The sequence below is a fragment of the Stenella coeruleoalba genome, assembly GCF_951394435.1.
Source record: "Stenella coeruleoalba genome assembly, chromosome: 20".
NCBI classification, from domain to species: Eukaryota; Metazoa; Chordata; class Mammalia; order Artiodactyla; family Delphinidae; genus Stenella; species Stenella coeruleoalba.
In genome coordinates this window covers 16,024,561-16,050,088 of record NC_137166.1, presented here as the reverse complement: position 1 = coordinate 16,050,088, position 25,528 = coordinate 16,024,561, and the positions used below count along the sequence as shown (strand labels likewise).

Here is a 25,528-nt window from a genome sequence, read left to right as displayed (position 1 = left end):
GACGGTCACTCTTCTGGTAAGGGTGGTCTCTGGACCACACTAGCCCCCAGCTGCATGGAGGGCATTCTTAGCAGCCAGTAGATGATATTGTCCACCTGCCACCCCAGCAGGCAGCTCTACACTTCGGTCTGGGCACCCTGACATAATCTCTGGGGATAAAGGATAAAGTTAGAGTCTCAAATCTTCATCCTATGGCATCCGTAGTTGTGTCCATTCCATTATTCTCTTGATAGTGATGGAAAACCTACCTCCCCCCTCAAAGAGCTCCCTCTGCTTGGTACAGAAATCACTGGATGTCATCTCTGGAATTCACCATTTTGGAATCAGACTTTAGAGGATGCACCCAGGGATAACAAATTAGGAAGCTCTCAGCCCCCAGGATGTGCCACTTGATAGAGTAGCGTGACAAACGGCAGGATTTGAGAACTCAGGCCTCCTGTTTCGGGTCTCTAGAACTGTCCGACTCCTTGCTAAGACACACTTGACTGTACTGTGCTGTCGTCTTCAACAATGAGGCAGGTTACCTCCGTGAATCTACATATCACACTGAAGACACTCGATAAATATTAAATAATAATTATTGTTTCTTTCACATTCGCTGACAAGATAAAATCCCAGTAAAGAGCCTTTAAGGTCTAATTACTTCGTAGGCATTGAAACCAAACTGCTAGTTGAAGAATTAATTGTGGAGCCATCGGAGGTGGAGGAGTAGGAAGTTGTTTTGAGTGGTGGTGTCACTGTGGAACTCCGTTGAAGATGTGGAGCAATAAATACCAATGTGAGCTGCCAAAAGAGACCGAGCAAGAGGAGACTGGGAGTGCAGCTGGCATTGGACGGACTGGAGTTCATTTACCGATGATGACTTCAGCACACAAAATATGTGTTGAGCGAGCGAACAACTGAATTAACTAATAGGCAGAATATGTCGCTAGGGTTATTTAGAGCAATATGCAGATAGACTCCACGGTGCAAATGAAGGCCCCCAATATTAAGAACAATTGCAACAGTAATTAACATTTGCTGACCACTAGCTATGAGCCAGGCCCTATTTCAAGTCCTTTAAATATATTATCTCATTTAATCCTGACAACAAATTGTGAGGCAAATATCCTTTTTTTTAATTAATTAGTTAATTTATTTGGTTGCGTTGGGTCTTTGTTGCTGCGTGCGGGCTTTCTTTAGTTGCGTCGAGCAGGGGCTACTCATCGTTGGGTACGTAGGCTTCTCATTGCGGTGGCTTCTCTTTTTGCAGAGCACGGGCTCTAGGCACGCAGACTTCAGTAGTTGTGGCTCGCGGGCTCTAGAGCGCAGGCTCAGTAGTTGTGGTGCACGGACTTAGCTGCTCCGTGGCATGTGGGATCTGCCTGGACCAGGGCTTGAACCCGTGTCCCCTGCATTGGCAGGTGGATTCTTAAGCACTGCGCCACCAGGGACGCCCTCCTCATTTTTTAAATGAGGAAGTTGAGGCATAGAGAAGTTAAGTAACCTGCCCAACATCACATATTTAGTTTAAAAAATTATTATTATTATTTTTACTATGCCATTCTCTAATCTCTGAAGAGATCACTGAGTTTCCAGGACCTTAAAAAATATCCTGGGATTTTTCCAGTCTGTAGTTTTCAAACTGGTCCATGGAACCTTGGGACCTTCAGAAGCTCCACCAACAATAAAGTATTTGTGTCAAGCAGGGATGAGTTTAGCTCCCTCGGGAAATATCTGCTGCTTGAACCTGCTTGGCATATTGGATTTCAACATGGCATTTTGTTTTCGTACAAAAGGGAGAAAGAGTGTTCCAGTGTCAGAGGTTTGGGGCCAGCAAACATTTTCTGTAAAGAGCCAGATGGTAAATATTTTAGGCTTTGCAGGCTACACCATTTCTGTTACAACAACGCAGCTCTACTACTGTAGTACAAAAACAGCCATGGACAATGTGTAAATGAATGAGCATGGCTGTGTTCCAATAAAACTTTATTTATAAAAGTAGGCAGTAGGCCATAATTTGCTAACCTCTGATCTAGGTCATCCTCCTGTGGTCAAGTGAACCTAAACTTTCTAAATACCGGTTGTCTTGCTAACTCATAAGGGGAAGGTTTATTGTCCAAGTTCCCCATATTTATTAATGCCCATTATCAGAAAGCCCATGCCACAGTTTAAGGGAAAGAAAACTAACATGTATTGAATGTGAACTTTGTGTCAGGTACTCTGCTAATGGTTCTACACCTGAATTAATCCTCCTTGTAACTGTGGAGGGTGAAGAGCAGGATTCCCCTCAACAAAGGAGAAAACTGAGACTCGAAGATGTGAAAATAGTAACGAGAGTCAAGCCAGAGTCTCACTCTATGCGATTATACCATGTTGACCTGGATTAAAGTCACATTGCTTGTCCTGTCATGTAATAGACTGGAAGGTTATTGATAAGTCACCCTCAGTTGATTCTTCTCTAGGAAAAACCCTTCGAGTTCACTTCATAACCTCACTTTGCTCCCCCCACATGCTTTACCATCTCTGTTAGAGACTTAAAGACTAGTGCTGCCATATCTGTATGAGTTTTCCCAAGGTATCACGCAAGAGGAGAATAACCTTGCAATTTCAATAAGCTGTCCTCCCATTTATGCTTTCTAGTCTTTTGCTGTCTATCTTAGCAGGCTGCAATGGGGGTTTGTATTAGCTGGTGATCCTCCATGATCCATATGTGTTTTATAAAGATCATTTTTTATCTCTAAACTTTGTTCTCTGCCTCCTGTACTTGTCTCTCTTGAACTCATACTACACTTCAGGAGTCCTCAGTAACTCCTTTTCCGCAAATATTTAATGGCACTACTAGCTTGGTTATATGCCACCAGTAGGTAAATCTAATGTCTTCCTCTTGCATGGGATAGATTGAAAATTTGAGGCTGAGATGTTGATGGTTGGAATACTAAATGTCTTCTAGAACACATGTTCGTCGTCTTCTTTCATGTTCACCAAAATGCCGTGGGACAGAAGGACCTCTTACATCTATTGTCAATTCATTCTGGATTGGTTTCCTCTCAAGAACCAATCAGACCCATTCAACCAGCAATAGGAGGTTGGTGCCGTCCCAGAAGTCAGTGACAGCATCGCCTGTCATGGCTCTCGATTCCGGAAAATCCCATGTCCGCGAGCCACTGTAGCCCACCTCCACAACTGAACGGTAACACAGCTGCTTGTGAAACAGAAGAGAAATCCATCATATGTGGAAAACTCAGCCATCAATAAGCAGCTCTGCAAACCTTTCAGTTGGGGACCAACCACAGAACTGGCTCTCCATCTACAATCAAACAGTCTTTAGCCGTGATCGGCCACTTCCATCACCTCTGAGACTGGCAGATTTCCAATAAAGCCAATAGCCCCCTCCCCTGGGGTAAGGTCATCAGCAGGAGGCAGGCATTGTCGTTCAGCCCAGCAATTTGACAACAGTGTTAGCTCACACTCTATTAGCCAACAGCTACACCCTGACCCCTGACCCTGACATTGGCCTCAGACGTCCCTCTCCTGAGGTAGACTCTGATCATTTGAGGTGGCCCGCCCTGCTGGTTAGCATGAGAGAAGGTCCATCAGGGCCAGGAAGGGCTCCCTGGTCACCCCTGTTCCCAACAGGAGGCTTAAGCCTTCAAGTACAGAAACAAGCCAGAGTTGAACCCAAGATGGCAAAGGTGAAAGTTCAGAAGCATATCCATCAGCAGCCTGTCACCAAAGGACCATGTAAGAACCACGGAAGCTTTCAGCATAGGGATAGCTGTTGTCTCCAGACAGTTCTGCTCCTTAATGGAAAAGACATACCAAAATATGGCTTACAAAATACAAAATAATGGACTGAGATGTACCTTATATGAGGGTGTTAGATTGCAATGTACTTTGTAGTAGGGGAATTAGATTGAAGTGTTATGCCAGGGTAGTTAGGTTGAAATATGGATCATCCTAGGAAAGTTAGCTTGAGATGTGCTTTATAACACAGTTGTTAAATTAAGACGTGCTCTTCAATGCAAGCATTAGTCTGAGATGTGCATTATAGCAAAATTGTTAGGGGAAGATGTGGATTCCACTTTGGGAGGGGGATAAGAGCAAGAAAAACACCTTGTACTGAATAGTATTCAAGGTTACAGAAAGTCTTGTGCATTACATGGATTTCAGGGGTTTAAAATGCAGGGGGAATGAGAGCATGGTGCATATATAGAGATAATGTTCTTCCCTCCTCCTTTCTCCCCGGCCAAACAATCTGCCGCTTTCCCCACTTTTCCTGTTAGGGACTTAAAGGCCTCCCCCATCAATAAAGACATTAACTCACTAAACAGCCTGATGGCTTTTCCTTCCCTGGCTTAACCCTTCGGGAGCTGGGGTTTCCTTCGGATTTGTAAAGATATTGATCCCAGATAATGTTTGCCTTTCTAACTCTCTCTTCCCTAGACTTGATGGATAGGTTCAGGGCTACATCTCGGCAGCCAACTCACCGCAGCTACACAGGGAAAGGGGAATGGAAAGAGAGGCAAGTGTTCAGTAGTTAACACCATTGGAACACTTTCCCTGGGATAGACAGGTAGTAACGTGGTGGCTGGCGAGAGATGCGGGAGCTGCAGTCTCTTTCAATCAGCACAGGATTTCACTTTCGATTTTCCTCATTCTTGTCTGATCCTTCTACCAAAATTTCTTTAGTTCAACTTAGAGCATTGTATAATTTCTAATTAATATCAGATGCTGTCTTGAGGTCGGCCGCCCTGAGTTGCATTTGTAAAGACTCCTTTTCCAGTTAAAGAATGTGCTTTTCTCCAGCTCTGTCAACATGGAATGAACACAGGTAGCTGGAACATTTGCTGGTGATAGTGGCCTAGGTGGGGGCGACTTTAATAAACGCCCCCCTTAAATGCAAATTTTACCCAAGAAAAGTAAGTGAAGAAGGATGGGTTCATCCTGTCTCTCATTCACCAGTTGGCCTACAAACGTTCACCAGTTGTCTCCCCAACAGTGTTTTTGTTCTTTCTTCTCTTCCTTAGCTCGGAAGATATCGTTTACAGCCTCCAGAAGTCTAGCCGCGCATGATTGGATGATGTCCAGCTTTGCCCGAGTCAGAGAGGTGAGTTCCAGCCTTCTTGATTCTCAGTGAAAGAAAATGTTATACCAGGTGAGTTAACGCAGTCAAAAAGACTAACCTTCCAGACAACGGTACCAAACAAAACCAAACAGTTCAAAGGAAATTGCAGTGTTACTAGACACCTCTGCATTGTGCCTTGAGGTTCCAGGAAAGAGGCAAGCAGGCGATTCTGCATGTGTTTTGTCAGGCCCTGTTTTTCTAGATAGAAAAGTGGGTTTGTAGCAGAACCATGGCACTTACCTTCCCTGGCTGAGCTTCCTAAGGGCAGAACACAGGAATATGACAGAAATACACTGCCCAAGTAGGAAAGCACTTCCATCCCCCCAGTGCATCTTTGCCAATTTTCATCTTTTTGTCAGCCTTGCTACTCTTCCTGTCTCTGAGCATTTCCTGGTTAAGCACTCCTTAACTCCATTCTGGTGTATTCTTTTCTCTTCTTGGTGTCCATTCCTGCCTCATTTTTTGACATCACATTTTCCTTAAAAATAGGCTTTGAGAGCTATTTCTAGCCCCTGTCAAGGGATCTGTCCAGCCAGACTCCCACGGGGTGTAGGAATGAGTTTAAAACCAATCCCAGAGAAGAAAGAAAAAAAAAGGGAGGTTGGCTTAGTCCCAGACTCCGTTTTAAAACAAATCTTCTGTTGGGTCAAGTGAGATATTTGGGGCCCCTCCCTAAATAGAAAGGGGAATTTCATTATGGTTCTCTTGAAACACCACCTAAAATCCCACTCCAAAGAGACCACATACTATCATGGCAAAATCATGGTGGCCTTGTGGTTGGAAGCAGCTTTGGAATCTGCCCCCTACCCCCCATCACTTAATTGCTTTGTGAATTTGGGCAAAGCAGTGGACTTTTCTGAACCTCAATTTCTTCATCCATAAAATGGGTTTAATGGTAGTATTGACCTCCAGGTTTCTATGAGGACCAAAAGGGCTAATGCATATAAAATGCTTAATCCAATGTCTGCCACAAGGTAATCCTTCAACCGATGGTGGCTGCTAACTTTGCAATTTTAGCGCCATACCGACAACTCACCCATTTACCTTGGGCTCCCGCGACACTGAGTTATCACATACCACACTGACCCTCGTGTGCTCATTAACACATCTGGTTTTAGAAACATGCTGTATCTCTTAGCCTTGCTCCTTTCCAACACTGCTGTTTATGAGGATATTCTCTGTACAGGAAGAAGGGCAGCCCTGCCAATGAGGGGAGAGACAGATGAGAAGGGCCTCCCTGATGGAATATAATCCATGCTCTGTACTCACTGCTAACCAGCCATGATTGTATTTCAAAGGTAACAGTTCATCTCCACTGTGGGGATTGGCGTACGATCCACAAATAGGGCCTAATGTGATCCGACAGGCCTGATTTCTCTAGATATATATTAAAACAACATGCCCAGTGCTGATGGCTCCAAGGTCCTGACCCTTAGCAAGGACTTATGACGTAAGGCAACCTGCCCAGGAGAGCCAGCGGGGCAGGAGGCCAGAGGGACAAGGTCGTCGACTAATGAAGTGGTCAGCATTGAGTTTCTGTCACTCAGCTGGTTAAGAGGAAACTGAGAGGGAAGTAAAAGAAAATGGGGACATTTAAGGAACAAAGGAAAGGACCACATTTGAGCTGAGGCTCTGAAGGTGGACTGTTGTTGTCAGAAGGCAAGGGGACGAAACACAGCCCATCTAAGCCTTCCCTGTGGCCTTGTTCAGTTTTACCTGCTGAATACAGACTGGTTGCAAGAGCATTTGAAAGAGGCTAACTCTACAGAAATCCCAAGTTAAAATGAAAATGAGCAGGTACTAAACCAGCCTGATCTTTGGTTCAAATTGGTTTCAGACACAGTAAGGAAAAGTGGTCAAGAGCTCGGGCTTGAAAATGGATTCCAGACTGATTCTCTCTGGGTTCCAAGCAAACTATGCTCTGAGCTTCAGCATCACTATCTGGAAAACTGAGAACAGAACCTACCTTAAAGTGCGGGCGGTAGAAGGAGATGATGAAGTTCACCTAGTGGGCTTCGTGCGGTGCCCGACACAAATCATCACTCACGTGTCAGGAGTTGCTATTGTTATTCCACGTGCTCTAACAGTCTTGGAGAGAAGGTGTGGGGCTTTTAAAAAAATGGATAGTAAATTGTGTGTTGTTCAGTAAGAGGACAGTTCCACCTGTTTCACAGTGGCAATTCCTAATGCTTCCCACTGGAGGAGCGTTTCAAACTTTTGTACCACTCACCTGGTCAACAAACGTTAATTGAAAACTACCGCGTGCTAAGCGCTGTGCTAGGTCTTGGGATGGGGTTGTATTGAATCAGAATCATTCTTGGCTTTGTTCTTCAGAGCCTTGCTGGGGAGGCAGAGATATCAAGACCTATAGAATAACTGGTAGTCTATTACAAGAACATGGCAAGGGGTGGGGGCAACCAACTCTTCTAGAGAAGGTCAGAGAGAAGTCAAAGAGATGAGGACGTTCATATCTGTTACATCACTTGATCCTTCACAGAATGCCTAGGGGCAGGTAAGACTGATGCCACTCTCCCCCTTTGTTTTATGTACAAAAAGGTTGAGACCCAGGCAAGTTAACCCTTGCCTTGTTTGCAGTGGTTCATAGTAGGATAAGACTGTTATCCCAGGCTCCAAACGTCCAGGAGGAAGCCTCCTCTGCAACATCAGAATGAATCAGGACCACCGATAGCCTTCCAAGGTCCAAAAACATTTCTCCTAACTGGCACTCTCATCAGATATAATCCAGTTCTTGAACATCTCAATGCACAAAAGGGCAGAAAGTTTCCGTTCCATCTCCTGAGTTACTAAAAAGATTCTTTCAAACATTTTACCTTTCATTGCTAAAGGTGAGGCACTATGGGTTAGGCAAAGAAGCACTCAATGGAGAGATCAAGGACCAGAACGCTGATCTCAACAGTGCCATGGTTTCCCTCGAGTCCCGTAGGCACTAGTGGCTCGGGTCCCCAGATTAGGAAACTTCATGTTCCTTGCCCACTTCTGCCTTACAGAGGTCACCTGAGGATGAACTGAAAGCATTGATCTGAAGAAGCACTTTGAGTGTTTAGTGGGGAGCATAAAGTTCCAGTGGAAGTGATGATCAGATTAGACTGTAGTAGCCTGGGAATAAAGAGTTAGCGCATCACTGTGGCAGCCAACTCTCTGTTCCCATCATGACCCAGCCAAACCTCTTTCTCCGGATTCAGTTCCTTGGGACTTTTGGGGGCGTTGGGAGACACTAGCGGAGCAGCACAGATACTCACATGCCATTAACCAAGGCTGCTCTCTTCTTTTCTCTCAAATATACACCTAACATTAAGCTTTCTTCTGATTATAAAAAACATATATATAATCTCTTTTTAAAGTGCAAGCAGTTGATCAAAGCAGAAAGAAAATTAAGATCACCCAAAATTCTACCACCCAGAAGCAAACACTTAACCTGAAAGGTATCCTATCAGATGCCTGGTCTTCAGACATATACATATATTTGTCTTATTTTATGTCAGTGGTATCATATTATACATGTTGTCCAAATACGTAACACACCAGTGCATTACAGATTTGCATGTTCCTTTTGAATGACTGTGTTGCATTCCAGTGTTGGATGTACTGTCAGTCATTTAACTAATCCCCTACGGATGGATAGTAATGTTATCTTAAACAATACTCTAATGAACATCCTTGTGCTTGATGAATCTTTCCAGTTGTCTCCTTAGGATAAATTCCCACAGTTGTAATTTCTGGGAAAGCTGTCCCCTTCAACCCAATGTTAAGAAAGAATTCACGTGGAGCATCGAGGGAATAAAAGGGCAATGACCAGCCAAGCTGAAGAGTCCTGTCAATCCTAGTGGCCCGTGATGATTGCAGGAACTCTTATCCATTCATCCCTGGGGACATGGGGGTGAGAGAAGGTGAATTTTCATATCCCTGAGATTAAGCATCATGCCAGGAGGGTCTAGAACTAGATGCTTGCTTTCTTTTACTTCTTAGCTCCTATGCCTCTTGCCCTGGCCTTTGGATCCATTGCACATGATACAGCCCTGTCTGCCACACTCTTCATTTCCTGACACTCTGACCATCAGCCAGTGGATTCCATTTTCCCTTGACTTCCCTTTCTTCCTGCTTTCCTCCATATGGGGCCCAAAGGTTGATGAACTCCTTTGGGTAAGAAAAGGCACTGAGACCCACCAAGCAGTGAGTTGAGCTGGGTGATTACCTTGCAGTGTTTTAATTTGCCTTTGGACAAATTCTCATAAGCTTTCCCGAGAAAATCTCCCTTTAGACGTAGTCATTTAATTTAAGAACAGTTGGGAGAGGAAGATGAGCTAAGATGACAGATGGAGGAAGGCAGATGTGTGTGTCTTAGAGGAACTCAGAAGCCCTCTGAGGATTTGGCATTCAGTGAAGCACAATGCCAGCTTCTACTACTTGTGCCCGTGGACTTGAGAAATTTTCAAGAAATCATTAGAATACAATGATTTTCTCAGATGACAAGCAGGTTTTATTATTTTCTCTTGTCTGTAAAATCATGACAAGGTCACCGAAAGAACTGGATACCCCCTACACGCACCCCAAGTCCAGCAAACACAAAAAATAAAAATTTGAGTCACCTTGTAGGAAGGCAAAACAAAGCAAAAAAATAATAACAAGGCTGTTGTTAGAAATTTCCTCTGGTCACATTGCCACAGAGATAACTTTTTAAAATTCCATGCTTACCCTGGTTTCCTTCAGACAGATTTTCTGAACATCCTAATTTGGTGTTCACATAATTCAATGTCTATTATTGTTTTAGGCCCACAGTTATTATTTTAATTATAATTCAAAGCTGCCTAATATACCCTGAAGCCACTGGGCACCTAAAAGAAATAAATAAAAACAACTTGCCATTTTTAAAAGCAGCGTGTTTATTTGGAAGTCAATCAACTAAGACATCATAAAACCTTCAAATAAACTAAAACGGAAACAAAATAAAATGTCCAGTCTTAATGTCCTTAGAAGGCATGCAGGAGACGGTTACAACTAGCTGAGTGCTGGTGTGAGAGCTCTCAGAATGACCTTATTACTGGGAACCCAGTGTACATCTTGATGCCCACAGTCCATACCACAATCTGCACAGCCCTGGTCCTAGGTGTATAATCCTTGAGCCTTGGTGTGAAGTTTTAGTCAGTGAGAAGTTGGTCTAGCAACAAATTTGGTGCAGAAAAAGAAAAGGGCGTGCCAGAGGATTGGAAATGCCCACCCACTGACTACTTCATCCATACGGTGTTGGATGACTTTCTCCAGTGTAGGTGTCAATAAAGCAGATGCAGGTCTCATTAACTCTGATATTTTAAACGTGGAATTGCTAAAATATCAAAGTCTAGTGATTTTACATTTGGAAGGCTAAAGATATTTCAAAACAGTTCCGTAATGTTCCTACATGTGAGTTTTCCATAACAGAAAATAGTAAAATCATTTTCAAACCATTTACTGCTAGTATTCTGCATGTAATCAGAGCTGTTATGGTTTGTTAAGCAACAGAATTATCTAGTGGGCAGGAGGTTTATGCTTCTTCAAGACCTTCAAGCTACACAAGTATGCAAATCCGTAAATATTATAGAATCCATTGAATAAGCATAGTCAGGATTTCCAGAGGGAAGCATCTATTCCCTCCACCCCCAGAATGGTCTTAGATAGTTTAGGTGACTCTCTTTGGGACCCAAACAGCTGGACTGTCAAATTTGGGTCACTTCAGGTTCTAAGAACAAGGCAGAGAGTAGTGTCCTCAGGGCGGCAAAAAACGGGCTCCCAGAGATCTCCTTCCTTACTGTGGAAGAAGTAAGAACGAAAGGAAAAGAAAAAGAAAAGGAGAGGAGGGGAGGGAAGGGGAGAGAAGGGAAGAGAAGAAAAAGAAGGAAGTTGACCCCCAGAGAAGCAAACTCCTGTGGCCGCATCGATTAAGCAAAGAATACAAATAAGTGAAGTGGGAATAGTATAAGGCAATAAAGAGAGGTGGGGACTATGGAGAACACGCTCAGCCTTAAGGGCAGCTGCTGCTTAACTCTAGCCAATGGTTCCCAGGCCCAATGTAACCAGAATCTTTGATTTTTCAAGAGAAGCTGGAAATATCAATTTTTTTACTTGAAATATCTCAAATTTTGAGTGTTGGCAATCAATCTGATATAAATACCCACACAACATACAAACCAAATAAAAGATTCAACATGCCACATTCAGCTCATGGGCCATAAGTTTGTAAACTGTATGAGACCGAAGCAAGAAGCTGGGAGTTAAAAGGAGCAACAGATTCTGAAGCATGGAACACAGAATTTATACTAAGGATTCTTTCACTCTCTGTCTCAGATAAGGGAGAGTTTCATCAAGTCTTGCCGCTAATTCCCATCTATAAAGGAAAATAGACACTTTTTCTCTCCCATGCTATCCAATGCCCTCAAACCTAAAATAACTCAATCTACTTCATCCTTTCTTTCTGATTCTCTTTGTAAGTATTGGGCTGGTGAATGAATTCTGGATGTACTGAGCTAGGCGAATGCTTCAGATCTCTTAGCATTCTGAGATGGGGATGGGTCAATGCATAAAAAGTATTCGTGGAAGGTGGAAAGCTGTTTTGAGCCTATTTGCAATATTTCTTGGAAAAATTATAATGTATTTTATTGCTTATTTAAGGATATTATCCTTATAGCATTTCTGGCACTTGAGCTTAAAAATATTGATATTCAGCAGGTATATCAGTCAGTTTTTACTAGGTAATGCTGCATTAACAAACAATCCCCAAGCCTTAGTGACTTAAAATGGAGATATATTTTTCATGTACAAAATTACATGAAAGTAATCCCTCTGTTTCACCTTGCTCCATTTCATCTAAATTACATGGTTGTATCTTTGCTCCACTTTGTCTTTATGCTGAGTCCTGGCCTGAAGGAGCAGCTCCTCCCTTGCTTCAAAACAATATCCTGCTAGAAGGGAGAAAAGAAACAACATGATGACTTTTAAGGCTTCTGCTCAGAAGTAGCATACATCACTTCCTCTCACATTTTATTGGTGGCCAAAACAAGTCACATGGCCAAGCCTGATGTTGACGAAGCAGGAGAAGTATTACCCTCTCACAGGGAAGGCGACATTTAGGAACAATGAAAATCTCCCATAGAGGGTACTGCCTCAGGGACTTTGAAAGGGAAAAATAAGGGGAAGCTCCCCAGCATCTCCTGTTGGAGAAACAAAACTAGACCTCAGACTCCATTCTGCCCTTGGTAGGGACCATTGAGGTCATTTGAGCAGTGAGTGGTTAAAAGATGGTACCTGGAGTCAGACTTCCTGAGTTCAAATCTTGGCTCTACCATTTATTGGCTGTAGGACCTTGTATATATTACTCAACCCTCTTGTGTCTTGTTTATCCAATGTAAGCCACCTGTCTCATAAGGCTATTGGGAGGATTCAGTGAGTGAAGATATGTATTTATATATGGAGAGAGAATACTTAGAACAGTGTTTTGCTCATAATACGTATTGACTATTACTACAGTGATGATGACTAGAAAGCTGTTGGCTCAAATGCATCTCAGCCACCTTCTCACCCCTCTGTAGCTAGATTACTCCAGGTCATTTTGACTTTAAGTATCCCATATGAAAATGCATGTACTTCTGGAAGGTCTAAACCCTGAAGTTTTTATCGACTAATACCTTGTTGGGGAACACTTTGAAAGCAGGTTCCAGCAGGATGAGATATAGGAAAGGGTCCTGGAGACAGTGAGACAGAGAAAACAGAAGTTGGGGTACAAGGACCCCCAGAGTAAATTTGCCACACCTGATGCTTTTACCGAGAGCTACTCTGAGCAGACCAGTAATTCTCATCCTTGGCTACATATTAGAATCAAGGGGGTGCTCAGACCATACCCTACACCAGGACATCCAGAATCTCTGTGGGTGGGATTCAGTACTCTGAACATCTTAAAGCACCCCAGGTTCTTTTCATGTAAAACCAAGGTTGATTAGCCCAGGAGCAGTCTGCCTTCCACTGAGAGCACCTGACTGCCTCTTCCTTGGTTCAAATTTTGCTCCAGGGCTTCCCTGGTGGCGCAGTGGTTGGGAGTCCGCCTGCCGATGCAGGGGACACGGGTTTGTGCCCCGGTCCAGGAAGATCCCACATGCCATAGAGCGGCTGGGCCCGTGAGCCATGGCCGCTGAGCCTGCGCGTCCAGAGCCTGTGCTCCGCAACGGGAGAGGCCACAACAGTGAGAGGCCCGCGTACCGCAAAAAAAAATAAAATAAAATATAAAAATAAAATTTAAAAAAAAAGAAGTACCTTAAGCATACACATGGAAAGCAGTGAATCTGTAACGGTGAACTATCAGCCATTATAGCAAAGAGGACAGACAATAGGTAGAAACGAGGGCTTTCTGGGTGCTGCTAAAATTATACGATGAATATATATATATATATATATATATATATACTTTTTTTTTTTTTTTTTTTTTTTTTTTTTGCGGTACACGGGCCTCTCACAGCTATGGCCTCTCCCACTGCGGAGCACAGGCTCCAGACGCGCAGGCTCAGCAGCCATGGCTCACGGGGCCCAGCCACTCCGCGGCATGTGGGATCCTCCTGGACTGGGGCATGAACCCGTGTCCCCTGCATTGGCAGGCAGACTCTCAACCACTGCGCCACCAGGGAAGCCCCGATGAATATATTTTTTAAATTGAAGGAAGGAATCACAAGAAAATGTTAACAGTGATAGTTATTGTAGAGCAGAACCAAACATGGGTGAGGAGAGCGGGGGTTTTCATGTTCATTTGGGTTTTTTCTGTATTATTTGAGTTTTCAAACCCAGCTCCACACATTGGTTTTGTTTTATACCAACAGGATCTATCGGAAAAAATTAAACTATTGCTCTGTTTTGTTACTTGATCTTTTCTTCCTTGTATACTCCACATTAAAAATTGAGTCATTTTTAAATATTATACCATAAAACCAACCACTCTCCTCACTCCAATGCCACGCCCTCAAGCTGCTGATCATCTCAACGCAGAGATAAGACAGAGCAGAGGGAAGAACTAGAGCGCCCAGCGAGATGGGTTATAATTAAGTGCCCGAGAATGCAGAGCCATCTCTTGAGACCGTAGGAGTCCAGCTCTCTTCCCAAACATGGTATTTTCCCTGATGTTTTTTTTTTTTTCTCTCCACCAGAAATTTTCCACTTTAATTATGTGGGGTAGGTTAGAGGAGTTCACCTTCGGAACTTTAAATGCGCGAACAGCTAATCCCTTCCATAAGACACATTTCTGGGAAAGCCCAAAGATAAATGTTTACAGCCTGTGCGGGAAGAATAGAACCCAGCGAAATTCAAAATGATTTAAGCATGATGTGCCCATGCCTGAAGAAACAATTTAGAGAGACTCTAGCCTCTCTGTTCTGGAATTCTGGCCTTCGTTCTCACAAAGAGTGAAATCACTGGCAATGCGCATAGGTTAGATTTTCCCCCCACCTTTTCCCAGTTTTTCCTTCAACATGAGAAGGATGGTAATTAAAACCATACTTAAAATATTAAGTCTACTACCTAAAGGAATGAAGTTTATTAAAGTTACTAGGAGTTAAGTACAGAAACTCAAAATAGCTTGAGCACACTCCCCTCGGCATATACCCAAAATATTGGTTGAGAGGAACCCAAGCATAGAGGTGGCACGCATGCACACATGAACACACACACACACACACACACACACACACACACACACACACACATCAATACATTGATATATCAATAAATGGAAGGCATTTCTCAAATAACTAACGTTTGACAAGCAGAGAGCAAAGATGACCTCCCTAATTAAGGTACTTAGAAGGGCCAGTTACTCAGAAAAATTATTAAATGTTGTCATAAGGGCACGGAGAAAATAAGGCCCAATCCTAGGCACCGCTTAACCTCTTTGAGACAGTTTCTCATCAATCATGTGGGGTCAGTGATTGATGGGAGGATGTGGGGAAGGTATAAGGAGATAGCCTGGCATGATCCCCGGCACAAAGGCAGGAGGTATGTAGTGTCAGGCCCCTTGTTCCTGGGGATCTCATGGTGGTTCAGCTGATGAAATATGAGCACTCTTTCTCCTCCCCCTGGGGCTGGCTGGAATCTACATTTCAATCCAGGTAAATTCTAACTATGATCAAGGAGAATTCCATCACCATCCTTTTCTCCTCACCTAAGGTCATAAAGAAAGGGCAGAGTGAGGGCTTCCCTGGTGGCGCAGTGGTTGAGAGTCCGCCTGCCGACGCAGGCGACACGGGTTCATGCCCCGGTCCGGGAAGATCCCACATGCCGCGGAGCGGCTGGGCCCGTGAGCCATGGCCACTGAGCCTGCGCGTCCAGAGCCTGTGCTCCGCAACGGGAGAGGCCACAACAGTGAGAGGCCCGCGTACCGCAAAAAAAAAAAAGAAAGGGCAGGGTGGTGTCGTGGGTAAACTCGGTCCTGTTTTGGACATGAGGCAACTCTCATCGCCATCCCAAAGGTTGTTGTGAGGCATGACTGCGATGCTGAATGGCAGGTGCCCAGCAGGTAGCAGGGTCTTAGCTGCTCTGCACTGCTCTGCTCTCCAGGGACTCCACGCACCCCTACACAGCTACCCGGACGGCCTGCAGGCAGGTTATGGACCCAGACCCACTGAGAAAGCACACCAGCATGATGAGGGCTGCTGCCACTCCCTGTATCCCATCACTCGTTTGGCCTGGGATCCCCTCTGTTTGGTGCTTTCTAAGGAGTTGGCACTGTGGGCAGCCCAAGAGTGTCTTGAAAGGCAGTAGGGACAAGAAATGATTTCCTTATATGTTTGTTTTCAAATTCCTTGAAAAATTCCTTTAGGAATTTCTTGGAGCACACTACCTAGTGCATAGAAGCTGCTCAATAAATGTTTATGTGGAGTTCCCTGGTGGTCCAGTGGTTAGGACTCATTGCTTTCACTTCCATGGCCTGGGTTCAATCCCTGGTCAGGGAACTAAGATTGCACAAGCCACACAGCAAAAAAATAAAGGAAAGTAAAATAACAAATAAATAAATAAATGTTTATGAATGAACCGTAATTCATGCTACCAATTCTTGAGCTGCTATTATGTGCCAGGCCCTGTACTCTAAGAGAATCTTAACTTCTTATTCTATTTTAACTACGCAAGAGGGAGAAAGGTACTAGAGTTTAACAGAAAAAAGACCAGGCTTTGGGATTATAATTTGAACTAGCTCCCCATCCTTCATTCTAGCTGAGTGACTTCTGGGAAAGTATTTAAATTCTCTGAGCCTCAGTTTTCTCATCTGTAAAATGGACATGTTATCTATCTCCTAGGATTGCTGCGAAGATTAAAAGATAGATCGTTAAGTAGGTAGGTAGGTAAGTAGATAGATAGATAGGTAGGTAGATAGATAGATAGACAGATAGATCTTTTATATGTGTGTGTACAAACACACACATATAAAATCACATAACACAGTGTCTAGAACCTAGAATATGATGTTAAAAAACAGATGAAAAAATGGTATAACAACCCAGTGAGATGGGGGTTATTACCCCCATTTTATACATGAGAAACTCCTCAGAATGGCATCCTTTGACAGAAGTCCATTCAGTCTCTTCCACTGATAAGGAGTTTCTTTGTTTGTGTCATGAATGAGTAGGGAATTGATCTGGAGCCTTAGAAAAACCCAAGATTGAGGGGAAAAATGGAGGTTATTCCAGACAGGCTCAGACCTTACAGAGACTTGTGGGAAGGCATGGTGTAGACAGACTAGTGAGAGAGCAAAAGAAATACTAGCCACATTTTTCTCTTCTCCTCCCATATAGAATGCTTGAGTGTGAGCAACTGGTAAATTTATTCCCGAGCCTATACTGGGAGACCTGTTATTTATTAAGCGACTAAGCTGAGGTCCAGGAAAATGGTAGGTAGGAAAATGGTTAAGAAAAAGTGTTCTGGAGTGATCTGCCTAGGCTTGAATTCTAGCCTGTCATTTACAAGCTGTGTGACCATGGGAAAGCCTTTTAACCTCTCTGAGCTTTGAGTTCCACATTTGTAAAATGAGGATAATAATAGATCCTACTGCAGGGCTGCTTTGAGAATTACACGAATTAATATAAGCAGAGCCTATGCCATGCTTATACCTCGTAAGCATTCAATACATCATAATTTTTATTGTTGTTGTTACTATTTTTATATGCTTTATATACATAGTCCAAGATATGGGTGGATTAAGCAATGGGCCAAATCACACAACTACTAGCAACTGGTAGACACAGGATTCTAAAAACCAAAATCCCCCTGTACCAGTCAGAAAGGGTTTGGTTATGCTGGGTAACAAACAGGCCCAAAAGTTCAGCAGCATGACATAATCGAAGTTCATTCCTCACTCACACAAAATCCAGTGCAGTTTTGGACAACTATCCATGTGTTAGCTTAACATTCCAGGGGGTTTTGCTCTTATCCATATGAACACAATCGCCTATGATCACAGTGGCAAGCGAAGAGCAGGAAAGTTATTCACTAGCAATTAAATGTCCACCCAGAAGAGACACACATTTCATTGGCCTAAACAAGTTACATAGTCATACCTAATTCAAGAAAGAGAAACGCAATCCTGAGCACGTGCAAGTTCAGAAAACAAGTTATCAGTGAGCACCGAATCTCCCAAAGCCAGGTGCTTAGCAGCTCAGCATTGCACCATTCTGCCTCTCTCTGTGAATGGACCAGCCTTTGGTCAACTTTCTCTTACTGCAGCAGTTAGTTTCAATACTCCTTAAGTGCAGAGAAAAGAATCAAGGTTTTGAATGAACTAATTAATCAGAGACTGTGTCACAAATCCCAGACTGGCTCTTGTCCCTTTCCTTCCCATCAGCAGCATTCCGTGGTCCATGGCTGTCCTCCAGTGCACCCAGTCAGCTCAGTCAAGACCAGGGCCATCCATCCCTCTGTTCGGGGGCCTCTCTTCTTCCCCCATCCATCACCAGGGCCCTGTGATCTCACCTGTCGATGCCCAGCTCTTGCTTGATATCTCAGTTCTGGAACAGAGATGCTCCAGCTGCTACCTGGGAAGGCTGTAGCCCCAAAAATATTTAGTTAGCAGCCATTCAGTTAAGTGGAATTGACTTTTTATCGGCTTTCCTCTGTATGGCTGCCACCAGCGAAGACTGCCTCCTCCTTCCCTCTTCTCTGCCTGTCAGTTCACTCCACATTCCTATCGGCAGCCTTTAGCTCTGATCAATACTAACCGCTGTGTAACAGCTCACGCACGGCTGCTCTGGTCTGCATCGATCAGAACCTTCTTCCAACAGGTAGTCAGCTATTCGAGGCAAAGACTTGAGACAAACACCTACTTTTACTTTAGGCTAATTCATTTCAGGTGGATTTCAAGGAGGCTCTGCACACCGTGTCTGTTAGACGAGCTGAAATCATAGAGTCAAGATCAACTCCTCATGTGCTCGAGACCCTAGGAGAACTTTCTTCCTCTCCCCACTTTCCCCCTTCCCTTGTATGTTGTAAGTGCCACTTATAAACAAGTGACCAAGACTTGGGACATTGAAAATGCCACTTCGGGAAATGTGTCAGCCAGCCATCCCTCTTTCCTTTTAATAAGATGCATCTGGGACTGCAGGAAACCCAGGGCTGCCGTGGGGACAGCATTGTCGCCGGGCAACCAAGCATCCTTCCAGCTTCCCCAGAACGAATCTCACAATATCCTGCAACCCTGGTCTCTTACCACCACAGGGGGCAGTCCTTGAATTCCTCCCCATCCTTATTCCAGCCTCACCAGTGAATCTGCCAGGAGCTGATATTGCAAAACCAGTTGTTATTTTGCAATTGATTAGGGGTTGGTACAACTTCATGGCATTTGTGTTATAACTAGAAAAAACGCAAGACTGGATGACGTACACTTTTTTCTCAACTTGTACACTAAGTGTGGCTGAGTGGTCCATCTGATACCGTCGTGACCCTTTCACCTGGGTCCCAAACCTCTTGTCCTGTTTCTCTTTCTCCAGCACCCCCACCACTTGACACACCCAGCTCCTCAGTCCCCTCGTTCTGTTGAGCCTTCCCTTGCGTGCAGTTCCAACATCCTGCCCTTCATCTCGATGTTGTCATCTTATTCAAGCCCTCATCTCCTGGTGCTTGGACTACTGCAGTATCTGCTAGCTGGTTGCCTGGCTTCCCATTGTTCCCTGCTTTGTTAATTTCACGCCGCACAAAGATTTATCTTCCTTGCACTCTGCTGTGATTGCCTTTCTCTTCTCAGAAATCCTCAGTGGCTTCCCATCGCTCATCAGAATAAAGGCAAATTCCTCAGCCTATCATTCTGGTCTTCAGTAGTCTGGTCCTTACCTCGCTCTCTCCAGACTGTCTCTTGCTATCCTCTGGCAGAAACCCCGCACTCTACTCCATCTGGATAACATCCTACTTCCTCTATAAGAGTTTTCTAGCTCTGTGCCTAAAAAAAAAAAAAGTCACGCCCCACACTGCCTTTGAAATGGGTTCAAATCCTGGCTCCCTTACTTATTAGCTGTGTGACCTCAGTTGGGTTATCTAACTTCTCTCTGCCTCAATTTCTCACCTGTGTAATAGGGATAATAATAGTACTTACCCCATAAGATAGTTATGAAGATTAAATAAATTAACATACATAAGGTGTAAAGAATGGTACCTGCACATAGTAAATTCCAAATAAATATTTGCTCTTATCATTTTGTTATTATTTTCCCAATCCCTCCAAAGCATATCTTGTCCATGAATATTCTCTAGGTCACCCTAGCAAAAAATACTCATTTCCTTTTCTGCCTCTTACAGACCTTGTTTATAGATGAATGATAATTCATCATAATTACTGGGTGTCAGGTACATGCTCAGTTCTTTGATGCACATTATTCGCCCCAGATCTACTCTCCCTCCTTCGTCACCTTACTTTTTGCCATAGGAGGCTGATCTGTGTGTCCAGTGGCTCCCAGCTGGATTTGGCCAACAAGGAACACTGGCAGGAAATAAGGAGGAAAAAGTGTGGGTCAGAGTTTTTATTCCTCCAGCTCCTTCTCAGACGTGTCACTGCGGAGCAGCTTCGTCTCTCAACTCAAGGTCATGGCTCCTGCCAGGTGGCCCTCTGGATCCTGCCTGCTGTGTCTCCAGCTCTTGGTCACCTCCTTGTCTCTTCACACCTGCGGTGATAACATGGCCCCAGGGCACTGCACTCTCCCTTGTGGGTCCCTGAACCCTGACCACACCTTTGTAAATACAATTGTTCCTCTATAAACTATCCCCAAATTATCTTAATTCCAATGTGCCACGCTGGGTGACACAGTTCTCATTACAACCCTATGAAGTAGGTACTGTCATTTTTACCAAAGATGCCCGAGAGCACATCATGCGAGTGTTGGAACCACATCTGCCTGTCTCCAAAGCCCATACTCTGAATCACTCTGTTATAATAAGGTGTAAGTAAGGTGGCTATTTCTCTATGGATTTCCACACCTCTTTGTCAGAATATATTAGTTTGTTTTTGCCACATGAAAGAACACCCCAAGACTTAGAGGCCTCAAACAACAATCATCTAGTAGCCCACCATTCTGGGGGTTGGCAATTTGGGCTGGGCTCAGCTGGGAAGTTCTTCTGCTGGATTTGCCCAGTTTTGCTTGTATGGTGCAGTCAGCTGGAGGATTTTCTGAGGCCTGGTGGTCCCTGGTGGTGTCACATACATGTCTAGCATATAGGGGGTATCCACAAGGGTAACCAGCTACATGTCCCCAGTATCTAGCAGGTTAGCCTAGACTTCTTCACATGGTGGCTGGGTTCCAAAAAGAGCAAAAGAGGGCAAGCCTCAGTGTTCAAGCACTTTTCAAGCCTCTGGTTGCATCAGGCTGTCTAATGTCCTATGGGTATAACCCAGATTCAAGGCCTGGCAAAATCTACTCCACTTCTTTGGTGGGAACAGCTGCAAAATACTTCAGCCATTCTGTTTTCAATCTACCACAAGGGACATTCCTATCTGGAAAGATCTATGCCTTGACAACTTCATATCCTGTATCCTCATAACCCAAGTCAGAAAAGCAATATGGGCAGGTTCTGTGTTTAGGGGGTGGGGAGTATCCGCTTTATAGCTTGGTGAACATCTGACACTCTTCCTGCCTGTTACCACCAGACTGAAAATAATTCTGAAAGGGAAGTCTCTTAAAACTTAGCATGAGGGAATGGAATTTTTTTCTAATTAGGCTTCAGCAGAATTTTTAAAAGAATCTTTCTTTTCTTCAGTTGCCTCTCCCTTGTTATAAATTTTAACTCCACCCAGTGGCATACCACAGCCAGCCCTGCTTCTCCTCCCCGGCCTTCGACACCACTGTTTGCTTGGCAGCAATGCTCAGCTCACTTTGCCACAGAAGGCAGAGGGACAAGGCTTGCTTCCTGCATTCCTCACTTCCTCTTTTTTTCCCTCCATTCCTCTTGGAGCTCATCCTTATCTGCCCATTCCTGCTCTGCACCCATCTGGTACCCTCTCAGGATCAGGGTTCTAGGAAAGGCTGAAAGGTTAGCCTATAGGGCTGCTCTGTACAGCCCCCCAGGTTGGGCACTGCACACAGTAACCAAGAGACTCAGTCAAAAGACGGGACCTACAGGAAGCCCTAAGATAGCATATCAATCTAGAAAGTAGTTGTACGTGAAAGTTCACTTTGAAATACCTGTGATGTCATGAACTTGATGCGGTTAGCCATTCATTAATTTATTTCACAAGTATTTACTGAGTACCTGCTATGTGCCAGGCACTGTGCAGGCCCTGGAAAATAATACGTGGTCCCTGCCCTTGAGAAACTTATAGTCTGGGGATAGATGGGAGGGAGACAGACACATGAAGAGATCGTATTGGTTAATGACATAAGTACTATGTAAGAGGGTGCCATGAGAAGCCAGGAAGCCACTGCACCTCGCCTGGGTGACTAGGGAAGGGTTTCTCAAGGAGATGAAACCTGGTAGGGTCTAGTCCAGTGCTGTCCCAGTAGAAGTATACTACCAGCCATGTATGTAATTTAAAATTTTCCAGTAACCACATTTAAAAAGTGAAAATATACAGGAGAAAATCATCTTAACATATATTATTAAAACCAATATATCCAAGATATTGCTATTTCACTACCTAATCAATATAAAAATTATTAACGAGATATTTTACATTCTTTTTCTTTTTTTTTCTTTTTTTTTTTCCTGCGGTACGCGGGCCTCTCACTGTTGTGACCTCTCCCGTTGCGGAGCACAGGCTCCGGACGCGCAGGCTCAGCGGCCATGGCTCACGGGCCCAGCCACTCGGCGGCATGTGGGATCTTCCCGGACTGGGGCACCAACCCGTGTCCCCTGCATCGGCAGGCGGACTCTCAACCACTGTGCCACCGGGGAAGCCCTACATTCTTTTTATTGTACAAAGTCTTTGAAATCCAGTGTGTATTTTATAGTTACAGAACATCTCAATTTGGACACCAACTTCTCAACAGTTAAAGTAAAATGTAGTCCTATCAAAGCAATAAAGGTGTGTTTAATAGAAACATATTTTATATTGTTCCATATATTCTTTTTTAATTTAAATTAATTTAAATGGCATAAAATTAAAAATTCAGTTTTTCACTTCCACTAGCCACATTTCAAGAACTCGGTAGCTATGTGTGACTTGCGGCTACCATATTGGAGAACACAGGTCTAAAAGGATAAATAGATGAGAAGCAAAGAAAGTGGAGAGGATTGGGCATTCTTGGCAGGAAAAAAAAAAACAGTGTCAGCAAAGGCATATACAATTGTATGGGGTTTGGACGGAGCCGTTTAGTATTACTGTGGCATAATGGGCAAGGCTAGTGGTGGGAAATGAGCTAAATGTGGAGGAAGAGGCAAGAGACAGTCAAATGAGCCTTGAGTGCTCCAAAAGAATCAAGGATCATGTGTTTCATAAGAATGTGCTTAATATATGAGGGAAGCTGGGCACAGAGAGGAGTCTCAGGTGTAGGCCCTGGCTGAGGCCACTAAACCCTACTGTGAAGGAAACCACCCTCCTGGAAGCTTAGGACAGAGGCTCAGCAAGTCCACATCTGAGATGATGGAGCTTGGCAAAACGAAGTATGGAGTGGAGGAAGTGTGTCTTTCCTACACCCAACAGAAGTCAACTCAAGCATGCTTCAGTGAGGGGGCCTTACTGGCTCACAGGGAACAGTCCAGAGGTAAGGCAGGCCACGTGGCTGGTTGGTTCAAGTGCTCAAGAGTATAAAGAAGGGCCAGAGCTCTTCTTCCCCTCCACTCTGTCAACCACAATGTTGACCTTGTCCTAAAGCCTGTTCCCCTTGGAGTCTTAGGATGCCTGCCGGCCAAGTTTGGAGCCCCATGTTCCCTCATTTATGTCAGTGGTAGAGAGTGTTTCATACCATCATTCCAAGTAGGATTCCTGAAATACACCTGATGGGACCATCCCAGGACACTATGCCCACCCCTGAAGGAACAACTGTAATCAGGGAAATGAAAGGTGCTGACTGACTCAAGTCATTAGAGCTCACGGCTGGAACAGCCCACAAAGTCCATAGGCTGCATGGGGGTGCAGTTATCCAGAGGAAAATCTAGATGCTGTTAAGGTGGGAGAGGAGGACACGGATGCCCGGTAGCAACTGACAAATGTCAACTACAGTCCACCCCTTTGGGTGCCCACTCAACACCCATTCATGCCCATCTTCCGCAGAAACACTTTCCCAAATGCCCATAAAACACATCAAAGTTCATGCAACTCAAATGGAAAGAACCCAAAGGTTCATATAACTACATCCTGTGAAATCTCTTTCCTTGAAATCTAGAGGTAGCTCCTGTGGTTCAATGACCTGTGGTTAAATGATAAGTTATCTACCTCCAGTACCCCCAATACAGTGGATAAAGAACAGGATGTGTACAAGAAAAAGTCTGTTTGGAAAAACAGGGAAAAGAGCATAGCATATCCTACAGCACAGAAATAACTAAGGCTCTTGGCAGTGGAAAGAATTATTGGTATCCAGCATAGACCAAGGAGGATCGCCTCTTTCCGTTTGTCCTCTGTGAGCATATCTGAGAAAGGAGCTGGAAGGCTGTGCTCTCTGGGAATGATACTGCTTTAGCAGTTCACAACCGCTTGGTGCAAGTTTGGGCACTAGGGATTATCCTAAAGTTTTCCTAAGATTTGAGCAATTGCAAACTACTGTCCTCCATTCATGGAGTTTCTGTGGCAGACACAGCTCAAGAAAAGTTAATGGGCTTTCCGTCCTTTGCTTCTGGTCAACTCCATCGGACAGCAACCACAGCCAGAGGTTCTGTTTGATCATGCATTTCAAACCTGGAAATTTCTATTTTCTAGCTGAAAACCTCTATGCTTCATTGATACATCTAGACTACTGGCTTTCAAACTTTTAGGCCATAGGGAATTCCCTGGCAGTCCCGTGGTTAGGACTCCGCGCTTTCACTGCCAAGGGCACGGGTTCAGTCCCTGGTAGGGGAACTAAGATTGTACAAGCCGTGTGGCGTGGCCAGAACAAAACAAAAACTTTTAGGCCACAACTCATGATAAGAAATGAACTGTACTTCACAACCCAGTATGCAATTATGCATGTATGTGTATTACTATGTATGCATATATAGCCAGGTCAAAAGTTTCATGCAACAGTATGTACCCTCACTACACGAGGTGCTTGCCGATATTTTCTGTTCTATTAGAAAGGAAGAAGAGAAAAGCTGGTCACAAAACACCAAGTTGATTGTACAGCCCGCGAATGGGTCACACCCAGAGTTTGAAAGCACTACCTTAGTTGAGGCCTAGTCTAAAGGCCTCCCCCTTCATTTTAGCCTCCGCTTTGAAGCGAATAAAAGTAATAGCCTTGGATGGAGAGATTCTTATCATTTCTTCTAGCCCTTAGACTGCTACCACATACAATTTCACAAAGCATGTGAGCCTCCCTTTCTTAGAGACGGTTTAACAGGATGTGTTAGGAGAGCCTAGGGTGAGGTGGGTCAGCATTTTCGCCATGTGCCAGTCTCATCTCCTGGGAGCCCTCTGGCCTCCCTGCTTCTGTGTATGGAGCCCATCTGTAGGAATCAAGACCTCCCATCCATGTTTGATTCCACTGCCTGTTATCTCTTCTGGAACATTCCTTCCTGTGTATTTGTGGCACTTGCCTCCTTACCTCACCCCCGTAGTTCACGTAGTAGATGTATGTGGTAATATCCCACAGGAGTTCTTGCTTAATTGTAATTACTCACATTAAAGCAACACCTTGGCTGAAGCCTCATTCTCTAGGCTGTAATGTGGACATGAGCATGGATAGACGTGGGCCATGTGCACAATGACTGGCCCTGGATTTTTAATTTCTGGGAGGCAGCTCTGTGGAAGCTGGCAGAAGTTCTCGTACTTCCTCAGGGCTTTTGCTAACC

The 25,528-nt window shown here is 44.3% G+C and overlaps 1 protein-coding gene across 10 annotated transcripts in view; it reads left to right on the top strand.

Moving 5' to 3' along the window:
- Positions 1-25,528, top strand: part of ZFHX3 (zinc finger homeobox 3) — a gene marked incomplete at its 3' end in the record, with an annotated part of 1,354,624 nt that overhangs the window by 1,031,872 nt on the left and 297,224 nt on the right. For 9 of the 10 annotated variants that reach the window (XR_013825252.1, XM_079907054.1, XM_079907056.1 and 6 more), the window contains one exon: positions 5,010-5,089. Of the gene's footprint in view, positions 1-5,009; positions 5,138-25,528 lie in introns of all 10 variants that reach the window. The other variant, XM_079907057.1, reaches the window with a different exon arrangement.